The 19,177-nt window shown below is 39.3% G+C and overlaps 1 protein-coding gene across 1 annotated transcript in view; it reads right to left on the bottom strand.

Moving 5' to 3' along the window:
• TAFA2 (TAFA chemokine like family member 2) overlaps positions 1 to 14,056 on the bottom strand; it is a 428,493-nt gene extending 414,437 nt beyond the window's left edge. The window contains exon 1 of the mRNA XM_028533421.2: positions 12,664 to 14,056. The gene's annotated coding sequence lies outside the window, so the exon portion shown is untranslated. The remainder of the gene's footprint in view (positions 1 to 12,663) is intronic.
• Positions 14,057 to 19,177: the final 5,121 nt, after the last annotated feature.

The following is a 19,177-nucleotide window of genomic DNA, read 5'->3' as shown; positions in this document are numbered from 1 at the left end:
CAAGGAGACAAAGTGTGTCTACCTATGCTTCCATCTTGACCAGAAGTCCAGAATGAATTATTTAAAAGTCCAACTATAAACTTTAGAATAAATATGCATCACACCTCTCTTTGGAGTAGAGCTGCAGCTGCTGCTCCTGCTGCCTGATAAACACCATGGTGGGCAGGTGGGCGCCAGAGGGTGGGCAGCACACAGCCAGATCTTTTTCAGTGAGTTCCACAGTAGCCCTATCCCAATAACCTTAGATCTTAATCATACACTCCTCAGTGTTCTGGGACAATACAGGAAAAAATGGGTTTATTCAATTCAAAACTTGTCTTCTGACTCATTGAGGAGTTCCAAAAATACCTTTAATGCTTCAAAGAAAATATAATATTCAAGAGTTTTAAAAAACTTTTTAAGCATATAGGGATGCTAATATATATGCAATTTAATTCAATCTTTTAACAGAAGACACAAAAAAAATCAACTAAGTTTTTAATGATCTAATGAGTTGACTTTTTTAGTTATAATACACATGGGTTCCCTTAATAATCAAATATAGTCAAAGAGTTTTAATTTTGTAAAATCTTCCATGACAGTAAGCATTTAAAGCTTTACTTGACCTTGTGAGTCCTTTACACAAGGACTCAAAATATTTGAATGCATACAATCCATACTAAATAGAATTTAAAATTTACAACACCAATAATTTTAAACACCATTAAAGCCAAGAACAATGGTATCACAGTCACAAGTGTTCCTGAAAGTGAAAAAAAGCAAATCCAGTTCATGATAAATTATGAAAATGGTAATTAGGTAGATAAGAATAAATGGCTTTAAATTTCCTAATGAATGATGAGTCAGGTCACTGACAAGAGCAATCAAAGTATATTCCATATGTGACTAACACTTAAATTTGACATTGACAAACATTATTCAATTTATACAACAGTAGAATTACAAGCATATGTAGTTTCTAAACCTCCAGGTTACAATAAATTATGGAATATCAGTCAGCATGCTTATTTTATTTTTGCTCTTCATGTTTTGCTTAGAATGCATGTGTTTTTAATGGTAAAACACCTTTCAAGGGTAGGTCAAAATAAATATACTCTCCATCTCTCTCTCTCTTCCAGTAAGTTCTCTCTCTCTCATACATGGCACAACATAAACACACACTCAGACAGAAATAAATGACAATGCTTCACAGAATACTTCCTTTCACACTGAAGAAATAAACAAAGGACTTTTTACCAATATGAACTCTTGATCAACTTCCCATTAAATTTATGAAGTACCTATTATGTGCCAGACACTGGGCTAAGCACTGGGAATCAACAGAAACATGATATACACGGCTCTTCCTCACAGAGCTTACAGTCCAACAGACAGAGTAAAATGAATTTATACCATTACTCAGCTTTAAGCAAAGCTGTTTTATAGAATAGAAACTTCTAAGCACTTAAATGAAAGAAATTGAGTAAGCTTTAATAGCATTACTATTGCAAACTATATTAATCATACAACTTGCAGGAAAACAAATTACTTCACTCCCTCAGACTGACATGTCTAAATCCAATCTCAGTTTCTAATTAATATGCCAGCATAAGAAACATAAGAATTTCCAGGGCATTGATAAAACCAACAACAATATTGTTCACCCAGTAAAATAAACTTGTGACATGAGGCCCAGGTCATACCGCAGTACAATAGAGTCATAAACCTAACTATGATCCCTGACATTAGTAAAACTGGTTTGAGGAAAAAAAATACTAATGATATATAAAGAAGTTAAACTCCCCAAATGAGTCATCTTCAAGACATTACGTCTTCAATACAAAAGAGACAACTGTAGGAAAGTAGTTAGGATTAGCAGAGCAAAAAAAAAAAAAAAAAAAGAATAAGACATATTTACTTTAAAGTTCTAGGGCCAATAAACAGGAAACCCCCTGTTTTCAAGTCTATCCTTTTACCTACTCACAAAAACTACTTAAATACAACAAAAAAAATCTACACATTGTAGCCAAAATTTTTACACTTAAGTCCTAAAAGGAAGCAAATATTGTTGAAATTCCAAAAATGATTGCAGGAGCTAAAATTGACTTTGGATGTCAGAATATATTCATGTATGTTATAATATCCTACTTAAGAAGTAAACTTTTTCCTTCAAGATATAGGAAGTAAATCAAACTTGTATTAATATATGAGGAACAGACAATTTCTGGTAACACTTTAGGGAAAAAATATGTACTCTAAACAAAAGGCTAGAAAAATAAGCAAATCACTTAGGAATTCTGTGCTTAGATTACAGAGCATCTGAGAAAAGCATTGAGAGGCAGTGACCAGGTTTGGGCTGTTACTACAAGGAGAAACCTGTCAGAGAGGTCAGAGTAGGACACCTCCTACTTTTCCACGTGCATGGATAGGAATTAAGGGTAAAAGGCTCTCTAAAGCCTCTCAACTAACTGCAGTGCAGAGGCCAACAGCCTTTACCTCTGCCCAGGAGCATGTTAGAAATGCAGAATCTTAGGCCCCACTCTAGAACCTGCATTTTAGCAAAATTCCCCTGGAAGAGACTTGTGAGCATTTTAAAGTTTAAGAAGCAATAATCTAAAGGAATAAGGAAAAGAGAACTATAAAACACATTCCAAATATTTAGCCTAAATTTAAAGTTCTGTATTCCCAGCATCTCTCTTAAACCTTACAAAATACCACCAACTTCAAGATGAGTTCAGCATCAGTTGCACATGTGAGTCAATATGAAGAAAACTAAATACAGAGATGAGATTGAAGCACTCCTCATTATCATTCAGCTGCTCCAGCTGAGCCCTTTATTGGCAACCAGCCTGACTCAAGATGCCAAAGGGTTGGAGGATTATGGCGAGAGATGGCAGAGGGCAGGCATATACATAGCTCCCTAACTAGCTGTTCTCGCATATCCCTGTCAACAGCTCATGCCCCTTAGCCCGCATATGGCCTGCAGATATGTCTGTTGGTTCACATAGTATTTTTAACTTTGAGTTCATTACTATCACTTATAAATCTGGAACATTCACATCAAATAATCTGCACATCTAACTTCTCTTCTACAAATCAGAAAATCTGGCAACATCAGACCTGCATTCTGGCATGGCAATAAGTGGAGCCAAGGCTCAGCTGTCCCACTCAGATGTTGGCCAGAACCTTCACCACTCCCTATGGTCTCCCCAGCACTGTAGCTGAGGCGGAGTGTCAGTTGCCATTTGTCATCTTCCATTTGGTCTGCTTCATTCGTTCACATTCTCAGCCAGACCCCACAGGCATTTGAATTTGCAACACTTTTAAGAGGCTCTAAGGAGCATCACGTCACTGATCTCCAATCATTCAGCCTCTCTGAATTTATTCTTTCATATTGCAATTCAGGAAAAGGAGCTACTGTTTGGTTACCTTTGGTTTGATCATAGACCTTTTGAGCTGGAATCAATCCACTGAATTACATACTACTTCACTTTAAATAAATATTATGCTATTTTGCTACACAACTCATTACAACTTGGACATTTTAACTATTTTATGGTTAAACTCTAAGAACTATAGTGTACTTCACAGTCATAAACAAGAATTAGTAGCAGCTGCAGACACAGCACAATACATTCTTAAACCACTCCTCCAGATTCATTTCAAAACTCCAAGTAATATACTGAAATAGCAAATTCTATGAAGACAGGCATCTTTGTGTTTTTTATTTACTGGGAGATTCCCAAACCCCAAGAAATTTTTTAAATAAATACTTTCTGAATAAATGAATGAACTTTTACTAGGAATTATAAATTCTCAAAAATTCATACACAGCTTTTGAATGAATGTGTTTAATCATCAACAGGTATATGAAGATTGTACTCATTTGATAGTCTAGCTCTACTTTTGGTTGTTCATTTTATTTCAGCAACTATGAAAAGATATGTACCCCTAACAAGCCTATTCCATGGCCTAGTCCATGGCTTATTACAACTTGTTTTGCAACAAAACAGTATGATACAAACTAGACAAAATGGCTAAACTGAATTATAAGATTTAGTCTGATTCAATTTTATGTCCCCATGTCTACAGTCTTTAGTCATCACCATGATCATCATTATCATCATCATCATCATCATTATCCCAACCTTGTAAAGCTGGACAACTTTTACAAATCACTTATTAAAAAGCATTTATGGAACATTTGCTGATGTGCTTGATGTCCTTGACTCCCCAACTAAAAAGTACGTCTTACAGTACTGTAACTGTACCTCTCATGCCATCATGCTTACTTGGTATGTTTGAACACAAGGGAGAAAAAATTTAATTTTTAATTGTCTTAAAGATTTGAATGAAAAAAATATATTGCTGAGAATCAGAGGCACAAAGAAATAAAGTGATTTTCTTGTGGTTACAGGTAATTTATTGATAGAACTATGAAAGCATCTCCAGAGCTCTCCTCACTATATCACACTGGTGTCATAATAGTCACTTTCAAAATTTATCTGCTAACCAAAATGCAAACCAGTGAATTGTGACCACCCAACAAATGATGGGATAAACAAATGCAGAGTCAAATAGCAAAATCTAAATGTTGCCGCAATTCTGGTATATTTATAAACACATCAACAATCAGTCTAAAATCACATCAACAATACTAATACTAACCAGTATTAGTGTTCAATAATACTAAATATGTATCTTAACAGGAAACTACTGTGATATAACATTTCAAGAACTAAAGCTGAAAAAATTTTGGTTAAAAATTTGTCTTGAACTTAAAACTATCCAATTAGGTTTGATGGAGTCTGAGATTACAGTGTACCTTCCCTGTGCCCTTGACCTTTGGATTATCTGACTGAAAGGTAGATCAGCTACCTCTTATCTCCTTATACACCAAGAAGAGAAGAACTAAAGTTGGATTTCTTTCGCTAAATTAAACTCAACTTTCTGAGGAAATAGCAGGTCTGTCCAGAAAATATCCAGCCATGTACTATGAAAACTAGAGACATTTGTTGAAGAAGATACAAGATACAAGAAACATTGTGCATAGAACAATGACACCTCAGTCCCCTTCAATGTAGATGCCTTAGGACTTCACACAGTTATCCAATTGCCATCAGTTGCCCGAATCTCATCAACAGTCTGACATCTCTTCCCCTTCAAAGGTGATTTTACTTTTGGGAAAAGCCAGAAATCGCTGTAGAGGGTCTGAGTCACCTGGGTGATTTGATGTTTTGCCAAAAAACTCTGCATGAGACGTGATACATGAGCAGGTATGTGGTCATGATGAAGCTGCCAATCACCATTTGCTCATAGCTTCAGCCTTCTGAATCATCTGAATAGTTTGTACAGAGGAATGTTCAAACTTAACACAAAATGTGATGCAAATTCATTGCTCTACTCACTCTGTCATTTTTAATGTAACAGCCACACTGTACACATGCTCACTCAACAGTGTCTACTGCCCCCACTGACTAGTACAGTGAAGTCATCATTGTCCACACATGTGCATTCCAGTCCACTCTCCTTGGCTGCCAGGTTACATCCATGCGACACAAACCATTCTCATTATATTAACAATGGCTGGGCTGGACTTTTTTTCTGGGCAAACCTCATACAAACAAAAGCAGGAACAGCTCACTGATATTAATATGTCTGACAGCCACTCTAAGAAGAAATTTATTGAACTTTCCAATACCAACAAACTTGAGCATGCAGCCACTATACACCTATAACAAAGTAAAACTAAAGTAAGAAAGAAAGGGTAAAAATTACCAAGTTTGTCCACCTTCAATGAATTTGGAGCTGTCCATAAATTAATACATATAAAAATGTAAGTGTTTATGTTGTTTTCCTCAAATGGTCTTTGTTGGCTATTTCTGAATTCTTGATGGATCTGAGTAGTGACAAATTCTCTGCATCAATACACAGAGCTGTATTGTTTGAGGGAACCAAGTTTTAGAGCTGTAGAAAAACTGCCCTCTCAAACAATAAATATATTCTAACAAAGTCTCTGTCCAATTACTACTAGCTTGAGGTTTTATTAAGATTCCTATGCCCTCACCAGCATGGTTCAGGGGGTTGGGCGGCAACTTTCCACAAAGCAAAAGGTCACTGGTTTGGTTCCATGTTGGGGCACAAGCCAGGGTTGTGGGCCAGGTCCCCAGTTGGGGGTGTGCAAGAAGCAACCAATTGATGTGTATCTCTCCCACTGATGTTTCCCTCTCTTTCTCCCTCCCTTTCTCCCTCCCTGCCCCTCTCTCTGAAAATAAATAAATAGAATCTTTTTAAAAGAGAGAGAGAGATTCCTATGACCACATGACCCTTTTTCACTTCCTTGCTTTTGCTTACTTTACAACCATAAAGACAAAGAATATGAAGCCAGGAAGAAGCAGTCTGGAAGAGACAACACGCTTGCTTCTCTCATATGGATGGTCTTTTCCATAATGGAGCAGGAGACAGTAAGCGTATGTCCTTCCTCCAATATCTAAGTACAATTCACACTGGAATTTCCAAGAAGGACATTAAAGAAGAAAAACTCAGCCAGAATCAAACAATACTACCTACAGTTTTTACATATAGATAATAATTTTGAATGATGGATCTTTTGTCCCAGAATCTGTCCATCTCCTTGTAGCCCAGTCCATTCTAGCTTGAAAACTTTAATTCCAAAGCACAAATACACTTTTCCAAAAATCTTCTGTCGTAGTGCCCACTATGAAAACCTTCATAAATGTGCTTATAAAGAGCTGCATAATCCACCACAGAAAGCCCAAATATTATTCTGTTTTATTAAACTCAACAGAAAGCACCATACTCAGCAACAGGAGGCCATAGGCAATTAACAATATAAATTGAAAGGTTTAGAATTTTTGCATGACCTTTAAAGGTCAACACAGTTGCCCATTCACATGCATGCAATTATACAGTGACTAGTTCATAGCAGGAAAAAAACCATAAAAGTATTTAGTAAAACAAACCTTGCATTCATCAAAAGCTACTTTGCACACTCCAGCCTTTACATGAAGAGTTAGCCTCAGAGAGTACAAGGAGATAAAAAAGCAAAGGAGACCTGTTTAGCAGCTTGTCCCCACTTTACCAAAACACTAAATTCATACTACCACCATGATTGTTAAGAATACATTACCACAATATCAATCTCTCAGTTGAGAGTTTCAAAAACAAAAATAAATTTAATTGAATGACTATGTTTGTGCTATTGCTAGGGAAAAGGAAGGCAGACTTACCTTCACTAACTGGTCATTCAGAGGAAATCATAAAACAATTACAGCTACTATGGAGTAATTCAGGAGATTGAAGGAGGTGATTAAAAGGGCTTCATCTAATAAAAGTGCACTATCAGCTCTGATTCCTTAGTTATTTCTCATACCCCACACGGATCACTGTGAACAAAACAGAATGTTCTCCTGACAGCTAATATATTCATTTTTCATCTAAATCCCCAGTAGCCTGAAAGTATTATAATATTTTCCAATGGTCATAACAATTAACTGCCTAACTAGGACAGATTTCCACTGATTTCAGGGACGAGATTGCCTATCATTGCAGCACAGGATAGAATCCAACATATACATGTGGAATATGCATTGGAAGTGGGTGGGTTTTGGAAATCTAACACAAATTTGGAGTATAATATCAATATGTTTCTGGAAAATGTGTAGATGTCGTTTGTAAGCCAAAATAGTATGCTCTAATGTAATGCATGGTTTATGTTAGGACTGTGGAGGCGCATATTTAATAAAGACGGCACACAGATATATTCAGTGTTTTAAATGTGTTGAAATTCCCAGTCATAGTGTCAATAAACACATCCCAAAGCATCCCTACATCAAGGACAAAACTGGTTTATTTTTGCAATTGTAGTCTAACAACTAAAAATGCAGTACGCGGTTAGACGGGCATGAGCAGAGCAAGGACGGTGGCTCCCAGGCAGAAAGCCCTGGGTGCCTAGAAATGGACAATTGTAGGGTGGGACCCTGACCCCAAGGTGACCTTTCCTCCCCTAGTATATTGCTGGTCATTCAGTTTAGACCCCTTGACCTCTTATATCACTGGTCATGCAGTTGGGACCCTCCCCAGACCTCTTCTCCCCTGCATGTCACTGGTCATGTGGCAGAGCTCCTTAGAGGAAGAACAAGGGAGCCAGAGAATATCCTCATATGACTCCCAAACAAACCCCCGCAGAACCATTCCTTTAAGCCTTAAGACCTCAAAACAATGAGGTTCTGACTTGAATCAAGTGCTCTTAAGAACAATGCTCCAGGCCTATTGACCACAGAGTCGGAGTTTTACTCAAACTGGAGATAACATCTAGGCCTCAGCTGTGTCTCAGCTCCAGGCCTAGAAGACCAGTAAGGCCAGATGGGGCTGTAGCATGGATGGCATCAGGACCAGCTTCAATGACTAATAACCCTCTTCCCTGGTGCTTACCCATCAGTGGAGACCACGACTCTGACCCTTTCCCTACTCTCTTCTTTCCCCAGTACCTGCCCTCTCTGGAACACACCCAGATCATTCACCCTCTCCTTCCCCCAGGCACGCACATCCTTGCTTTCCTTGTCCTAAGCTCCAAGGACCCTTTTTTTTGCTTCTTTAATTTGTTTCCTGAGCCCACGAAACCCAGCTGGCTCACTTCTTCCACCTCTGTGACTTTCTAAACAAGCTTTGCTTGTATTTGAGTCTGAATTTTTTCTTGGCTGAAACTAAAGTACTGAAGTTGCTGAACCAAAATCTGGTAACATTGTGGGGCTGTTTCACTGTTAACAAAAATACCTTTAAAAGAAAAACTAAAGAGGAAAACTACTACATGTAACAGTGGCTCAAAGAGTAAAGCTCAATTATAAATGACCTTGTTAAGACATGGATATAGCTGCACTGTGGGTCATGTAAATCATGTAAATCATGTAAAATAGCAAAAAACTATGTACCTAAAAATACAGATATTTTAAAAAATTGTTCTCACCCCCTTCAATACAAAACAGCATTTCTCGTGGGTGCCATTAAAAGCATTTGTACATAGGTATGCATGTGCATATATATGTATAGATATAGAGATTAGGTAGAGAAATGTATTTAATAGCTATTTCCTTCATGTTCCAATAAATCTATACATTCTTCTTAAAATTTCCATTAAAAGTAAGTAGAAGACAAGAATGTGAGTTCTATTTCATTGTCAAGGACACTGAATTCCTGTGTCAAATGAACAGAATCAGACTTTCTAAAAATTACCCAATAAATCAGTGGTCAATAGCAACTGAAAAACAAACTTACAGGTCTCTTTTTGCCAGGCCCATCTTCCATCCCCCCACCCTTCAGCCTCTGCTCCAAATCTAAAGGAAAATGGTTTTCTAAATCGGCTTAACAGGAACTCGTTGTTAAATTACCCCTCCTCTTCCAGTGGTTTAGTTCAATATGCTCCAAATATTATAGTTCAAAATAAAGTTAACCCAAGAATTTTTTAACAAAATGGCAAATTCATCATATTATGCAGCATTGAAAAATCAAAGTAATGCTTTGTAAGCAAGATCATGTGAAATACTGTGCAAATGTGTGGATCAAATATGAGGTTGATTCAGCTAGTTTGGCCTTGATATCTAGCAGCATCTGTGTTAATGTGTTTCTTCTCTGAGTTTCGATAGAGCCTTACTAATAACAGGCTGATGAATTGCATTTGTAAATGTCAGGCATAGATCAAAGGGGACTGTTAGATGCTTATTTTTACTTCAACTTATGGTTTTTCACCAGCGAAACAAAACTGCATTGCACAGTAAAGTTCCTTATTTTTACTTGAATCTTTAATGAACAAAACAGCTGCAGAATAATGCGACTTAATGAGGCATCCCTAATAAAATACTGGAGAAGTAAAAGCATGGGCACTGAACTGTTTGCACTATGGTTGTTTCATCTTCTCAAATATATTAGAAATAACTGATGACACTTTGGAACATTTCTACTTTAAGACATGCATTAGAGAGGCAAATGTTCATCAGTTTGTAGCCACAGCTGAACCTAGGCAGAATCTGACAGTGCCTTCTATTAGGGCCCATGATAAGAAATACCTGGGAAATGCTGCAGAGGCACATTTTACTCTACCTGTACAGGGTAATACAAAACATGCAATTAGTGATAAATCAGCCCTAAAATGCACTTTCAACACTTCAGTGTTCAAAAACACATTGTAAGAGGATCATTTATTAAAATACTACATCAAAGATACTGATCCAAAAACTTCTGAACTTTTCTAATAATATACAAAATAATTTTAATAAAATGTTATATTACTGCTGAAGTTTCATTACCTCATAAATTTTTTAGAAGGAAAAGTAACTATGGCTAAAAACAGAACTTTTTACAGCTGTGTCATCTCATTTTATAACTTGGTGGTTAGTAAATACTATAATGCTGTCTCTAAGCAATACATATCACTTTTGACATAGATCCACAGACATCTCAATAAATCTTCATCCCCAGTTTGTCATTGTTGAAATAGCTAACATTGTTCAGATTCAAAACCACATAAACTCAGAAACCTTCAATTCCCCTTCAGCACAACTTGTGGCATTAATGTCAAGGTTTTGGGTTCTTCCTTAAAAGATATATATCATAGCACTCACAGCACTATTATTAATATGTAAGTTTAAGCATCCTAAACTACACAATTTTATAAAGGTGCAAAAAGAATCAAAATTTTGACCTCAAAAAAATTGTCTAATAAAAAGCAACAGGCTAAAACTGTGCTCTGCCTCCCAAAAGAGTCAGAGTGCCTGAGCATTCAGCTGGTGTGACACTGCTCTCAGGGTATGAGATCTATAAATGACACAATCTCATTTTTTCAAAATAGAACGAGCTCCAGTGTAGTCACCAAAGGACTTTCAGTGGCTATTGATGGTGTTGAAAAAGCAGCACTCCAAAGAGGTCAGTGTGTAAATAATTGAGCCAGGATGAGAACCAGAACAGAATAAAGTAGGAAAGGAAAATATTAAATTACATGTGTCTGATTATTTTTAAGGTTCTTAGGTGCCAAATTTGAAGCTGTAAAAAATTCACCTGTCTGCAAATACGTATGGAAACATAGAAAGGCTGGAATAAATACAAATAATCTTAATGCTCTGGTTTTGAAAGGCTTTAGAAGTGTTTTCAGTCTCCTCTGATGGTTATTGCCATTTAACACTTTACACAGATATCTAAAATTAATTACTCAATTGCCTTAACTTATATTGCCTAATAGCACAGTTTTAATGTGTTAATTGATAAATCTTAACGTTAACATCTCCAACAATCTAGTTGGGAAGACAGAAACCAGATAACTATCATTCAGCCAATAGTTATTGAAATGCATCCTGTCCTGAGTGAAGGACTCTTATACTGGCTGCTTTGGAGGTACTTTTCAGAGTCAAGGTAGCATATAGGTTTGTTTCTGTTAAAAAAAAAAAACACACACACACACACGATTTCTGCGAAATGCAAGAGGGGATTTATCACTCAGAAAAGGAAGATATTTTCTTGGCTGTTTTGTTGCCACAAGCCAAACTCAGCACAAGATGAAGAAAGGCTAACCAGCCACTGTAGTAACTACACATTAGATTTCAAATGCTTCAGGCAATCGTTTAACACCCCGTCAGGAAGGGGAATACTGAATGGGAAAGCGTCGCGGCGACCCAGGGGCTTTGCCAGCGCCCCCAGTTGCTCCTTTTCCAGTGGGAACTAGACGGCTCAGCCTGCAGTCGAGGAGATAGAAATCCGGCGGCGGATCTCAAACTTTCCTTTGCAAGAGCAGTTTCTGGAAACAACGCGTTCCCCACACGAAAGTGAAGATCGGTAGCCTAAAGAAAACGCCTCTAGATAGGAACCCGGCCTTTCAGAACAGAAGGGGGGAAGGGACAGCAAAGCAATGGGACAGAAAAACCGCGCACTATTAACAAGATCTGGGAGGCTTCTATTAGGAGAGAAATGAAAAACCATTAGTTTCTCGAAGCTGGGTTTTTTTTTTTTCTTTTTTGAACACTGTTCGTAAAATGATCCTTTTCCTAAAGCTCGCTTGTAGTAACCTTTATTAAAGCGTCCGTTCCCGACTGGAAATAACCCTTTAAATAGAGGGGACCCCGGAACTTATCAAGATGATCCTTCATGAAAACAGTTAGAAGTGGAGAAATCAAGAGCCTCCTTGAAACGCCCACCGTCTGCAGACAGGCCCGAGAACTGGCTAATCAGAAGTGGACAGAAAGTAGGGATTTCAGAAAGGCGACCTGACAAATCGCATTGATCCTGCCTCGAACGTGACCCCCAACTGCTTGTTAGGAGTTCAAAATGGTTACGAAGCCAGATGGGTCTGGTTGAGGGATCGAATTAAAACCCACTTTAATCCTCGGCCGGGTCGCTTGTCGTGTTAGAAGAAATGGGGCAGAAAAGGAGGGCGGGCACTGCTCTCGAACCGCTTTCAAGTGCTCTGATCCCCTCCCCTCGCCCCTCGACCCCCGCCCCTACCCCGAACGCCCTCTAGGGAGACGCTGGCGGCCCAACAAGCATCTGCTCTCACCTCTCTTCTTCCCCCGGTGAGCCCCCTACAGCCCCGGACCCCCGGGAGGGGAGGCTTCCGGGCACCGGCTGCTCCAGCTGCCGCCCGAGTCCCCAGAGCCCGCGGGAGGCACCGCTCGCACCTACCTGCAGCCCGGCTTCCCGGTGGCGGCAACACCTAGCGATGCTCCTGCAGCTTCCGCGGGCCCGCGCCAGCCTTATCGCTCTCGCATCGCTTCCAAGATGCCAATCCGCCGTCCCCGTTCAGGGGCATAGGGAACCGAAGTCGGGTGGTGTGGGCTCGTGGAGGGCTGGGGAGTGAGGTCCGGAGCGTGCGTGTGTGCGCGCGCGAGTGTTATTTCCTCCTCCCCTGGCAAAGGGAGCTCAGGAATCTCTTGACATTTACACTGGAATCCCCTTAAAGCAGGTGGAAGGTGGAGCGTGTGAGCCTCGTCTCTTCCTTTCCCCCCCTCTTTATTCCACAGTGTCAAAGTAATCGAAAGATTTGTTTTCTGAGGACAAGCCCAAGTCCCGCAGCCCTTGCCAGAGCCCGCGGTCGCCCGCTGTCCTCGCCGGACGCGCGCGGTGCGCTCAGCTCCCCCCACTTGGAGAATCAAGGCGGTCTTGCAGCAATTACCGCCCTTATTCCATCTCTGATTTGTTTGCTTTTAACGCCGAGTACAGACTTTTCCTCTCGCCTCGAGCCGTCTCTCCCTCTCAGACACACTCACACATCCTCTGTTCCTTCTCTCCAGCCCTCCCTTTTGCTCTCTGGGGAAAGGCAATTGGTGGGAACGATTCACCTTCAGGAAAGCAGCCTCCGACACGTACTTCTGTTCCCGGGTTCTCGCAGGTCCCGGGTCTCCAACGTGGAGGAGTGGCTGGGGAGGTTAGGGGCAGGAAGGAGCAGAGGCTCTGAGCTCCGCAGCCTTCCTCCCGCAAGCTGCCCGAGTTCCTCGGTTCAGGCGCCCGTGTTCCCGCTGTTAGCAGATAGGTCCCAGCTGGTGCCTTCTCCGAGACTTTGCGCGGAGTCCAATTAGCAGCAACTCCTAGCCAGCTGCAGCCCTTCAGTCCCTCCTAGAAGTGCTGCTGGCAGAGCCCCACGCTGCCCAGCCGCTGCCCCTCTAGGCATCGTGGGCTGGAAGGAAGGGCAACTGCTGCTGTCCACCTATCCCCAGTGCCTGACAACGTCACCACCGAGGTGCGAGTTCCAACATCCAACGCGAGCAAGTGTTACCCGGGTCACTTCGCTAAAGGAGGGAGGGGAGGAAGAGGGGCGAGGGAGGGAGCTGAGGAAACAAATCCAAATTACCGAAGGAAAAATAAAAAGAAAGAGGTTTAATAATCAAAGTCTCCCCTCCTCAGCTCTATACTATCAAAAGACAACGGTGGTATCTTTTAAAAAGTCACCGTAAAGGGCAGAACCCGCTGTTCCACCCACACCCCTTATTCCACCCAGCCTGGCTGTCCAAGGAGGTGCGGAGTGGCTGGCCTCCCTGCACTGTGGAAGGAGAACACCCGGACAGAATAGGTCCCAACACTCCGAGTTGAGTTAAGCAGTAACATAGGCAGGTCCAGGGGGCGTTGCCTCTCTCCCCACCCTTCCAGCAGCCAGTTTTGTTAGCAGCGGAAGCTGCTGCTGGAAGCTAACTGCGGTCCTGCAGAAAAAGACACAGTAAAAGATGAGAGGGCGGCAATTGGTATAAAAGCTGGACTATGTCTCCCTCTAGAGGAAGAACGGGGGTAGAACGAACTGGCTGTAACTACGATGGCAATTTATCCACAAAGAACAAGAAAACAGTACCTGGTTTCAGAGAATTTTGCATTTTTACCAGTTCCACCATCTAATGGACTTATAGAAACGATTTGCATTGCAGCTTCATGTAACCAGAGTCCTTGGTAAAAGAACCTTGTACTATTTACAGAAATGTAATAGCGAGACCCTGGAAGGTCATCTCCTTACAGGTTAGATCAAATTGGGTATTGGTTTAAGCTGTATGCATATGAGCTCAAAGAAAGAGTCTTCTTCTGGCTCACTTTGATCAGCTTTGGCGATGAGCAAAACCTTAATCTAGTGATTAGAAGATTATGCAAAATGAGTAAGTACTAACAATGGATTTAGAAAAAGAAAAGAGTATCTGAGGCAAAGAAATAGGATACTGATCCAGGAAATCTTACAAGTCCCTTACAAGTAAGGATATCTCGAAGATCTTGCTTTGAACCCAATGTTCATACCACTTATTCAACTAGACTCATAAGTGTCAAGGTAACTAAATTTCTCCGGCTCTAAAGTTTTATGCTTTTATAGCTCTGACTCACTGAAATCACTGATGAAATAGGTATCACACATTCTCTCCAGCGGCTAGAAAATAAAAGTAATACTAGGTATCATATTTACAAAGAAATATGGAATATATGTTTCCCTTGTTAGTGATTTTATCTTAACATGCTATGCAAGTCAACCAGGCTTTGTATCTAAAAGACATCAAATATTTTAACTAGATTGGTGGTGGTTTTAACGAAAGGTAGAGCCACAGATTTTATAATGTTTTATTACTTTAGTCAAGTTCAATCTAGATCCCATCTATAACTTCAACATTTAGATTTTACTTTCAAGGTGTTTCTATATGTTTATAAATTATAAAATATCTATTAAAGTTATTCCTTCCCATTCACCATTCACTCTGAATAGGTTGTTCTATTTTAGCCTGATAATCTATCTTAATATAGGTTTAAAGAAAGAAAAGAATTTATAAGGAAATAACTGAGAGTGACTGAAATAATTTAAAACAAGGAGCCTAAAGTATATCATGTGAGTTATACTGTTTTAGTTAGTTGTACTATAGTAAAATTGGGTTAGCACATGGCAATCATTTGAGATTCCTTTAAATGATCTCTTTTGAAAGATTTGTGTCATGTGATCAAAGATTCCCCACCACCACCCCTTAACTAGCACTTATTTCCCCAGGGAGCAAACTTTATATTTCAAAATGCCTAGCACTGCTATTTCATTATAAATCTCATAGTAATTCTCTCTCTGCTATGTTAAGTAGTGGGATGAAATCCAAAGAGGAATGACAAATGGAAACCTGGGCTCTGTACAGGGAAGAATAAGCGTTTAGAAAAACCACTTTAGAACACTGGCTTTCCTTTCTCATAAGAAATATAAAGCATACATTATAATTCTCCTAGCTTCTAATTGATTGGCTTTCTGTGGTTGTGGGAAAACTATAGTTTTATCATATTGTTAACAGTTTATTTCTGGTCCTGGCTGGTGTAGCTTATTTGGTGGAGCATGAGCCCATAATCAAAAGGTTGCAGGTTAAATTCCAGGTCAGGGCACATACCTAGGTTATGGGTTCAATCCCCAGTTCTTGCACAGGCTCATGCAACCCCTGGTCTGGACACAAACGATCCTCGGTGCCTGCATGTCTGGGAGGCAACCAGTCCATGCTTCTCTCTTGCATAAGTGTTTCTCTCTCTGTTCCTCTCTCTCTAAAAGCAATATATAAGGTAAGGATAAAAATATCTAAAATAAAATTCTTCTAATTACACCCAGTCTGTTTTTACAAAAACATGATAAAAAGTCAATAAAGGTAACAAGTGTATAAATTAAATGAAAGTATATCAGAATTTATTATTCAAAGTCTTATGGTACTAACATTCTCTGATAATCTTTGTATTTTTTTTTGAAATATTCAGATAAGTAATTCCCAATGACTTCAAATCAAAGTATCCCTATTCCTGGCACCTCCTACACTTTAAAGAAAAATCTTTTCTTCCCTCCCAAAGGAAAAAAATGGCAAAGGCCTCCCTATTTTAACAGAAATCTAGAGGTAATACTTCTCTGCCTCCTCCTGTCTAAGCAGTAAAAACAGTTACATTGGATGCTAAACTTCACTGGATTGTAACTCCACGTGTAGCCCTCCATGTTCTGAGGGCTGACTACAATGTCACTTTGGGGCACTTCAAGCTTTCTGCTAGGGGCTTTCTACGCAACCGCAAATCCTTCCTTCAATTTCTCACATCACACAAAGTAGATGACATAACCCCATGTTACATATGAAAAATACTGAGACGATTTCACTGTCATTAAGTGGCAACACTGGGATTCGAACCAGATGTACCTAAGTCTAAAACTAGTTTAATTTATTTGGTTTAGTTTGGCTTTGATTTTTCTCTACATTCCCCAGCACCACCGCTAAAACATGCTATCTTCTGTATTCCATGAAATAGGAAATAATGGATGCCTGAGTGTGGAAAAGCCTTAACCAGAGGACTTGGGTCCATTCATAATAGAAAAAGTTATTAGTCATTAGTAGAGAAAAATATTAATGACAGGTCCCTTCAGCATTCTGCCAAAGTATAGGATATTAAAACAAATGAACAAATATCTGATTTCTAGGGCATAAGAGAAGAAGAGTACTACACATAAGCTACTCAGTCCCACTTGTCTCCTTTTGTTTTGTTTCTTTGGTACAAAGAATGTTTTTCAATATTACTTCTCCCACTCATCTTTTAAGTGTTTCCAAGTAATTAGATGAACAGAAGGAAGCATAGAATTCACTCCATGTAACCCAAGGTGGCATGTTATTAACTTTTAGCATCCCCCATCACGTAGCATAGTACCTAACATACCATAAATACTCTATAAATACTTTATGGTCAGTAATTAAGAAACCAAATAAGTCAGGAGAGCCAACACACACCGTGTAAATAAATGGAGAGAACTACTGAACAGAGCAATATGAGAAAGAAAAGAGGCAAGAAAACTCTCTTGTAAGTACCAGGTAGTATAGACAATGGCAAAAACCACCCCCAAATTTAGTGGCTTAAAGAACATTTGTTTAGTTCACATTTCTATGGACTGGCAATTTGGGTTGAGCTCAGCTAGGTTCAGCTGGGCAGCCTCTGGATGCAGCTGAGTTTACTTATGTATCTGTGCTCACATGGCAGTACAGTGCCTCCCTCACATTTTGGCAGACTGTGCCCTAGAAAATGAGGACTAACTAGACCACATGTCCCTGATCATCTAACAGGCTTCCCTAGCTTTTTAACATGGTGGCAGTCACAATCTTCCAAGAGTAGTAATAGGAAAAGCCTCAATACCCAAGCACTTTCCGAGTCTCTGGTGACATGGTATCTGCTACAGCCCCCTTGACTACAGAGTTCATTGGGCCAGCACATGCTCAAGCAGGGGAGAAAGACTCCATTTCTTAATGAGTAGAGCTACAAAAACACATTCAATAACCTGGGAAAGGGAAAGAATTTGTTTTGATTTCTACAGTTTAGGACAATATTTTGCACAGTAGCCTTAACCCACCAAGGTGTCTTGCAAGCTGACCTGTGGGGAGCAGAATAGTCCCATTACAGATTAAAAGACATTTATCTTGGGTAAGAACAAGAAGTTCATCCAGATGATAAAGTCTCTGGGCTCCCTCCCTTTATCAGTTTATTTTTTTTAATTTTTTTATTGTTGTTCAATACAGTTGTCTCCATTTTTCCCCCACCCCAGCCATCCCCACTTCCTACCCTTGATCCTAACCCCCTTTGGTTTTGTCCATGTGTCCTTTATAGATGCTCCTGAAAACCCTCCATCCAACAGCTCTCACCAATACAATAGAATGCATCTTTGTAATTCTTTATCTCACTAGACAGCATGAACTTGATATACTTCCACATTAGTCATTGAATTAATCCAAGTCTTTAATTTACAATTCAGATTTATCAGTATTATACCATCTGACTAGCAGCTTTTACATGGCAGTGATTGTGTTATAGTGCACAGACCTGATGTCATCTGTTTGGGATAGTCAGAGACTTTATTTGCCTACTTCCTGATTTTTTTACCATGTGTTGAAGAGTTAAGATAAATGGCTTCCCAAATGGGCTTGATTGAAACACTTGGCACCACCACACATGTTGGTAAGTAATCTTTACCTAGTTAATTCCAACTCATTCAGTTATTCCCTCTAAAGATATCATCAAGAGTTACCATATTTTGCCATATATAATGCAGTTCCATGCATAATGCACACCCACATTTTTGACCCAAACTTTCAGGAAAAAACCTTTGATTTCAATTTTTTATTTATTTATATTTAGAAACAAAACTAATTATCATATTCTAGGGTATTATTTTGTGTATAGATATTATTATTGCTTTCTAGAGTTACACTTTTAATGCATAAGCATAAACAAAAGAATTAAAAACATCTATGTAGATACAGAATTAGTACTACCAATGTATAATGCACATCTATATTTTTTCCTCAAAAATTTGTACATCATACATGGCAAAATATGGTATCTCCTCTAATGAATCATCACAATTTTCTTAATCCATTGTACTAGTTGTTTCTCCTGTGCTCCCAAATACCTGATGTTTCCCTCCATCTGAATAGTGATCACATTGTGTTGTAATTGATTCATTGTCTTATACATTATCCCACATTAGACTGTATACCTCTTGAAAGTATACAGTCATGTATATATATATATATATTTTTTTTAATCTAGTAAAGCTGCAGGCATGAATGGATGGATAGATGAGTAATCAATATGTCAATTCACAAGACTGTGGAATAACATAGGGTCACAATCATTTAAATATCCAACAATAATGATTTCAAGCCTCCATCCTGCTGACCACAAGAATTAC

Source organism: Phyllostomus discolor, chromosome 2 (genome assembly GCF_004126475.2).
Source record: "Phyllostomus discolor isolate MPI-MPIP mPhyDis1 chromosome 2, mPhyDis1.pri.v3, whole genome shotgun sequence".
NCBI classification, from domain to species: domain Eukaryota; kingdom Metazoa; phylum Chordata; class Mammalia; order Chiroptera; family Phyllostomidae; genus Phyllostomus; species Phyllostomus discolor.
This window is presented reverse-complemented; position numbering and strand designations above follow the sequence as displayed.